This window comes from Furipterus horrens, unplaced genomic scaffold, assembly GCF_987537825.1.
Source record: "Furipterus horrens unplaced genomic scaffold, mFurHor1.1.pri manual_scaffold_3, whole genome shotgun sequence".
Lineage (NCBI taxonomy): Eukaryota > Metazoa > Chordata > Mammalia > Chiroptera > Furipteridae > Furipterus > Furipterus horrens.
This window is the reverse complement of record NW_028327173.1, coordinates 13,453,182-13,461,197: the sequence shown is the minus strand read 5'-3', so window position 1 is coordinate 13,461,197 and position 8,016 is coordinate 13,453,182. Positions and strand designations below refer to the sequence as shown.

The 8,016-nt window shown below is 45.1% G+C and overlaps 1 long non-coding RNA gene across 1 annotated transcript; it reads right to left on the bottom strand.

Moving 5' to 3' along the window:
- Window positions 1–2,861: 2,861 nt before the first annotated feature.
- LOC150014319 (uncharacterized) lies at window positions 2,862–7,686 on the bottom strand. The gene is made up of 2 exons (XR_016509641.1): window positions 7,281–7,686; window positions 2,862–3,812 (listed from the first exon to the last, which is right to left on the bottom strand). It is a non-coding gene; the product is annotated as an uncharacterized LOC150014319 (long non-coding RNA).
- Window positions 7,687–8,016: the final 330 nt, after the last annotated feature.

Here is an 8,016-nt window from a genome sequence, read left to right as displayed (position 1 = left end):
GTGTTTTAGAATTGGGATTTACATCAACTCAAGAAATGACAATGAGTCCTGGCTGGTGTGGTTCAGTGGATAGAGCACCAGCCCGCAAACCAGAGGGTCACCAGTTCAAGTCCCAGTCCGGGCACATGTCTTGGACGTGGGCCATGTCCTCAGTTGCCGGTGTGTGAGAGGGAACCACACATTGATGTCTCTCCCTTTCTCCTTACCTTCCTCTCTAAAAAAAAAAAAGGAATGACAAAGACAATAGTGGTAACTGGATAGTGTTTACTGAGTAGAGAAAGCATAGGAATTGTCTCAAGGAGTGGCAAGAGAGGTAGGGAATTACTGTACTACAAGTCCCCAGAGCCCTTGAAAAAATGGAATTGGTCTTCAATCCAGGCAGTGTAACCTTGTGGCAAGGGCATGGGGCTAAAACCAGATGAAATGGAGATGAACTCCAGTTTCCCCTCTTCCTGGGGGTGCAGCATTTGTAAATTCACTTCCATTGGAAAGAGCTGGTACCACACTGGTTGCGGGAAGACAGTGCTGGTTCTGGTTTTAGAACGTGGGGATTGAACCTTGGCTCTGTCACTTACATCTTTGAACTTTACTTACGCTTTGGAGGTTGACTCCAAACCTAAATGCTCTACTTTGCATTTTTTTACTATAAAGTGTTAGGCTAAGGTACTGATATTAGCCATACAAGGAACTATTCTGCAGCTGCTAAAAAAACTTTAAAAATAATCTCTTTATATTGATAGAAAGAAAAAAGACCTCCAAGGCTTATTGGACAAAAATATATATACTACACATGCATAATATATATTTTGTATAAATAAGAAAGGGATGTGTGTGTGCACATACACATGTATTTATCTGCTTACATATGTATAATTCACATTTTCTGGAAGGTACATAAAAAATTGTTAATGGGAAGAGAGCCTTTAAGTTTTCCTTTTATGGCCTTCTATACTGTTGGACTTTCCTATCCACATGCAAATACATCCTTTATCTTATAAAATGTCAGTAGCATCCTGGCTGGTGGGACTCAAATTGATTGAACGCTGGCCTGTGAACCAAAAAAGGTCATTAGTTCAATTTCCAGTTAGGGCTCATGCCTGGGATGCAGGTCCCAGCTGGGGAGTATGAGAGGCAACCCATCAGTGTATCTCTCACACACTGATGTTTTGCCCCCTTTTTCTCCCTCCATTCCCTTCTAAAAGTAAATAAATAATCTTTAAAAAATGTCAATAGCAGTTACCTAGAAACTGAGTTTATACACCATTTTGGGTTTTTTTTTCTTCATATTTTTTCTGTATCAAATAAATCTAAGAAATGTTATTTTCAATTTGATGAAAATGAATAAACATTTTGCACACCGGAGATTCTCAAGACACTTGGTAATTAACATTTCCAAACACAATGAAAAAAGCCCAAGGCCAGAAATCCCAGGCTCAGATTTTAATTCCACTGCTTACTGGCCATGCTTATTTCAAGCATGTCTGTGATGAACTCTTATTACATCAGTGGTTCTTAACCAGGAGCAAATTTGACTTCAGGGGACATTTGGCAAGGTCTGGAGACATTTTTGGATGTCACACTTAGGGGGGGGCTGCTACTATCACCTAGTGGGTAGAGGTAGGAGATGCTGCTAAAAATCCTCTAATAGGCCAACCCCACAAAAAATTCTGGCCTCTTAAATCCCAAAGTTGAAAAAAACATGGCTAGATTAACTCAATTCAGGAAACCTCATTTGTCTTGTCATGAAACCCCTTTACTTGCATGCAAATTTCTAGATTACTGAAACAGCTAAGAAACTGGGGAAGGCCAGGAAATTCCTTAACACCAGGAGTTCCCGAGTCCTGTAGACCGCAGGAAATATCTAGGACCCTTTCAGCATTACTTAACTCCTTTGCCAATGTTAAAACTTCCCCTAGAATTAAAAGCTTAACCTAGTTAAGCTTAAGAGGCACAGTTCACCATTCCCCAAGCACTATATAGGTCTTTGAATTCCCATGCTTCTGTCTAGTGATCTCCTACTCAAATTCAACTATCACTTCCCTAACATGGCTATTTGCTCTCCTTTGCTTTTTACATATTTTATATTTACATTCTAGCTTCTAGGATAGTCCCAAAGGCACAATAAATACTAAACAAAATCAGCAGCAATACTCAGTTGGTTAGGTCTTGTCCCAAAACTGAAGGTCGCTGGTTCAATTCCCCATCAGGGCACATGCCTGGGTTGCATGCATGTTCAGTCCCTGGTCCAGGCAGGTGCAAGGGGTAACTGATAAATGTCTCTCACATCAGTGTTTCTCCTTCCTTTCTCTTCCCTCTAAAAATAAGTAATCTTAAAAAAAAAAAAAAAAAAAAAACAGCAGCATGGAGCTAATCCCCCCTAACCCAAAAGATTAGTTGTGAATTGGCACCAAGTTTGTTACCAGAGCAGATCTATACAACCAAGAGCCAAGCCACAGAGGCAGAAAGGCTCCTCAGGCTGGGTCATGCTGGGAAGGCAGCTGCTGTTTACTATCACAACCACAGCTACTGCTGTCTCAGCTGTCAGCCAAAGTACGAGTCTCCATACACAAAAAGCCAGGATGACCTCTGTTTCAGTAAGACCAGAAGTTTGGTGGCTTTAGGAAGACAAGCTGTAGAGCAAAGGTGACGGAAATGGAGAAAGAGCAAATCGAACAGCTCTGCATTGAGTTTCTTAGCTCTTATGACCCCATTTTGCCCAACTTAAATTCTGACTTTGAAAACAAAGGCTAGGCCTGTTCCTATTTCACAGCTCAGCAAATGCCAGTCTTAGTTCGTATCTCTAGCTCTACTATTCCTGATAATTATCTTCCTCAAATGCTGACCAATAACGGCTACACTGGTAAATTACCACAAAACATTTTTATTAAGAACCAAACTTTTAACATTTCAAGGACATCCCAAATGAGCTACTGGTAGGGTTACAGAAGCTCCCACTCATGCCACAACAGCAAGAATTAAGAATTCTGAAAGTTAAAGCAATTACCTTTCTGGATACATATAAACAATATATTAAAGTATGTCACAAAGTGCAATAAAGGAGACATTCAGCAGAGCAAAAAGCAGCAGCAGGCTGATTGTCCTTACAAAAGGGCAGAGAAACTCCTGGAATTCGAAGTCCCAGGAAATAAGAGCTGCCTCAGGCAGAGGTCCAGACATGGGCTTTGATCGATTCTTATTACAACTAGTCAAAGGCAAACTCAAAGAAAACCGAGGTTCAGATTTCCCATGACTGTAGTAGGAATTTGCAACAAAGAGAACCTTTAAGCAAATGTCTCTTATGTAGGTTGAGCAAGAAGTGAACAGTGAGACTTAGCCAGTGAATCTGGACCCGGGCTGCCGTTTCTGCACCTGAGCTCTGAGCTCCTCAGGCAGGACGGCCTGGAACTGCTCCCGCACCAGCATTTCCACGATCTGCTCCTTTGTGTGAATATCAGGTCTCAGCCACAGTCTAGCAAACAACAGGAGATGTCTGAGGACATCCCTGGGCCCGTGTCCATCCTCATAGCGGAAGTTTCTGAACATCTCCCTGAAGACTGCAGGGTTGAGAGGATTCCTTACTGGCGTGGTCTTAACATCTTCAACATGACCTTCACCAAGGCTCCTCGGTGGATGCTCAGAAGGCTCTTGTGGAACCTGGGCCTGGGGAGCTGCTATTAGGACATCTTCTGGCTCCTTGGCAATCATCTCATCTGGTGGTGACATTACTTCATCCTGGACTTCTCTATTTTTTTGTGTCTCAGAGTCTCCCCCAGTCTCCATTCTGGAACTCTGGAAAAGGATGACTCAGGCTCCTAGGCAGAAAGAAAAGTCATTGTCAGCGAAAGCAAACCACAAAGACTATTAAAACAACCCTGATCTCCTGGATCTGGTCCAGACCCAGGTTCCATCAGCTTTCCGATCTTAAAAAGATTTATTTTTCTTTTCAGAGATGCATACAGACTATTTTAATTTTATTTTTCAATTATAGTTAACATTGAGTATTATTTTATTAGTTTCAGGTATCCAATATAGTTGTTAGACAATTTTATTACAGTATCAACTATAGTCCCTATGCTGAACTTTACATTGCCATGACTATTCTGTAACTATCAATTTATATTTCTTAATCCCTTCACCTTTTTCACCCATCCTCCCAAGTCTTCTCCCTTCTGGCAACCATCAGTTTGTTCTCTGTATCTGAGTGTTTCTGTTTTAATAGGTTTTCTTAATAAAGGTACTAGAAATTCTATTTTTGTTTCCTCTTGCTGGATCAATTGACGCAATTGAGAAGATGTGTTAATGATTTGCCAAAAAGAAAAAAAAAAATTCTCAAAGCATTAAGAAGTACGCTGACTGCCCTTGTTAGCTGGAGAATCTTTCATCCATTTGTCCCCTCCCTCCCATTACGTAGTATTTTACATTATGCTAAAACAAAAAAAAACAAATACCTATATATACACTATCTGCAGGGGGGAAAAATCTTTACACTCGTGAGTATTTGCTTCCTCCATTTTCATGGAGCATCTGCAATGTCCAAAAGGCAATTACAGAGGTGCTAAGATAGAGGAGGAAAAGGCTTGTTCATTTACTTCGCTGTCTTTTCTACCTCCCCTCATCTCATGATGAAAGAATAGTGTTACAAGTGTTACTTTAGGAGCCACCATCAGGGTCCGCTAAGGCTTTAATAAAAAAAAAAGTAAAATGCCTGTTAAAATCAAGGTCCAAGCTACTCCTATCAGTGTCTGGGAAACTGAACTTCTCAGAATCTCTTTGGATGACTGATAGTTCCAGGATTACCAAACCAACTGTAGTGGCAAGAAGGGGCGGGTAAATCAAATATGGAAAAATGCCAGAAAAAAAGGGGCTTTGCTTCATTTGGGTTAGACGCCCAGTCCAAGGGGTTCGTCGTCGTCGGCAGCCGTCCGTCTCGAGAGACGATGGTGTAGCTTCTTAAGAGTCTATCTGCACCGCCGAGAATGGCTGTGCAGTCCGACTCGGGAGTGACATGGTATCTGTCTCCTCCCGTGTTGAATCGACATCTTGTGATGACGCTGAAGCTACAGAGCCTGGGCAGGGTGATATGGAGGGTCTGCTGTTGCCCATGCAGCAGACCCCCCCCCTCTCTTCGCAGCTGAAGGGTCCAAGGGAAAGACGGAGTCAATACAGCTTGGCTTCAGGTGCTCCGCAGGAGTTGCCGGTGTTGACTACAAGTCCAAGGGGTTATTTACAGGAAAACCACACCCTATGTTAATTACTTTTTTTAAAAGGAAGGGGAGAAACTTGACAGTAATGACTGAATTACTTTCCAGATCAGGGTATGTCCAATCAGAGCCTAGCCCCTATGATGTAGTCCGCTTTTAGAGATCATCTTTTTTCATTAACTACCCTCCCCCATGAACTAATTCCTCAGTCTAGTGTTGACATTTAAAATCACTCCCGCTTCAAAGACTCAAATTCATTTCCTGGGTAACAAGTGACAAGAGGCCATCAACCACAAACACTGACCAGCTGCTCTACATTAACTAGTTCTCAGCTCCTACTCATCCCTCCTCTAAAGCTTCCCTGACCCATTTCCTAGGACTCCTGAATTGACTCTAGTCCCTATAGTTTGAATATTCTTGGAGCACAGGAGTCCCTCTCTATATCGCGGTTCACTTATCATGGCCTCACTGTATTGCAGTTTTTAAAAAATATTTATCGCGCGCTTTCGCGGTACTGTATACATGTTGTTAAAGTTACGTAGGTTTAAGAGTGTAGAATATGTTTAAGAACATAGGCAGTATTTATAAAAGTGTGGACAAGATTAATAAGGGAGCGGGAAAGGTTAACAAGGGATTGGGAACGGTGTGTGAAAAGGTTTATAAAGCCTTAAAATATATATAAATACTAAAAGAAATGTAAGGTTCCACTTCGCAGATTTTCACCTATTGCGGGGGTGGGGGGGTGCGGCCTAGAACGTAATGCCCTCAATACGTGAGGGAATACTGTACAGCTATTCTACTCATATTACCAAAAAAAAAAAAAGGGTGCTCACCCCCAAAACTAAGTTGTTACTAACTAGAGTAATGAGGACAAAAGCAAAATATTGTTATAACTCAGAAAGTATTTTGGAAAAAAGGATTTAGTCAAGGAGAGGGCGGATGAAACACGGCACGTCACTGAAGCGACCAGGACACGGGAAAACGGTTAAACCCCGTCAGCCGTCTGGCGGGCTACTGTGCTGCCGTGTGAAGCATGAAGCAGGCCTGTGAGTGTGGATATGTGACTTGTCCCTAACTCGTTACACCTCATCGCCGCCGAGGTACAGACCAGCAGCCACGGCATGATCCCATCTGAGGAAATTAAAATTACAGGTACACAGGCTTTTAGGACCTAACCTACCCACAAACGATACCCGGAGGGTTATCAGAGAAATTAAAACTGCCTTTACTCCCAAGGGGCAGGAACAGCAGACGAAGGCGACATTTTCATGTTATACCTTTTGGTTCTGTTTCCTTCTCGTAACTCAAGAGGGAGAAAGCCTTTCTGAGTGAAAAACCCCTAACCCACTTTGGAAAACACCATCTTGGTAATTTCAGCTTCCAGCCCGGAGGACTTGACAACAAGGCTACACCGTCGGGGAGTTCTCAAGGGTGGTTCTCAAGTGTGGACCCCGCTAATAAGCCTTGACCAGTTTTTAAAAGACGAGCTGGCAGCGCTTTGCGCTCCCACCGACCCACTCCAGCTTACGAACTATTTCCCAGCCGACACTGCGAAGAGCTTTTTACATTATCTCCTACGTGCTCCCCTTAGCCACCCGGGTTCAACTCTGAAACGACTCTCTACCGCCCCAGTCGTCTCCGTTAATAACAGCCGCCGCCACTATTTGAATTTTCCAGACGACATCCCGTCGCGGCGTTCCCTCAGCCAATCCTCCGGAAAACCCAGCGGGACAGTTACTGTTACTTCCATTCACGGATAAGCAAACTAAGGCTCTGAAAGAGGGGACGTGCCCAAGGTTACAAACGTAGGAAGCGGTGGGACCCCCTCAGCCGAGTAAAAATTCCGGGAGTCTAAGGCGGGGAGCGAAGCCCGACTCCTCCCACCACTATGGGCGCGGCCCAGAGGAACTAGGCCCGGCCGGGAAAACGCGCCTCAGGGGATCCAGACCGCGACCCGCTTCCTCCTCAGCTGAGGTGAGGCCCAACGTCACGCCAGGCGGAGCGGCCGGCGGACCCCAAGAGCAGGGCTTCCCGACTTCTAAGGCCGGGCGACACTAGGGTCGCCAGTTCCCAACACACCTGTGCGAGGGGGAAGGGAGCGAACGGGCGTTCCCCTACGTATTTACCACTTCAGAGGCCGGACGAGCGGAACAGGGACGGCTCACCACAAAAGGAGAGTCCGCGCCACCAACTCGGAAAAAGAAAGCTCAGCGCTCGAGCGCAGAAATTTGTAGCCCATTGCCGGAAGCGGAAGTCTCTCCCTGTCCGGAAATTGGAAGTAGAGGGGAATCTGGGGTAGAGGGGAGGGTCTCTCTAGGCCTCGGCGGTGGGGACGGAGGTGTAGCTACACAACTTTATGGTTTTAACCCGTGACGGGCTCTGGTCTTCCTCAGTCCTCCGTCCTCCCTTCCGCGCGGAGCTTTGGGGACAGGCTAGGCAGCTTTTCCGCTTCGCGGAAGCTCTTTGTCTTTCTGACCGCAGCTCGCCCAGCCTCAAAGTGGAAAGAGGATGCAGAAGGGAAATTGAGACACCCTAGAAGCACGCCCCACCCAAAAGTTACACCCTTGAGTCTTTGCACCACCAAGACGAAAGAAACCGATAGAATGCTGGGCGGCTGCCCTTTGGAGACAGTGGTCCTGTATGGCGCCCCGTGGAACCACTTCCCTTGAGGAAGCGGGCACAGTCTATTACGTCGCCCTGCCTCAGTCAGCCAGACGGAAGTGGGCATAGCGGTGCCGGTTTACCAGTTCGTCCGGGGGCGACTCCATGCACCTGGGAGGCCCCTTCTTGGTCCTGTGTGCCTCTTCCCAAGACT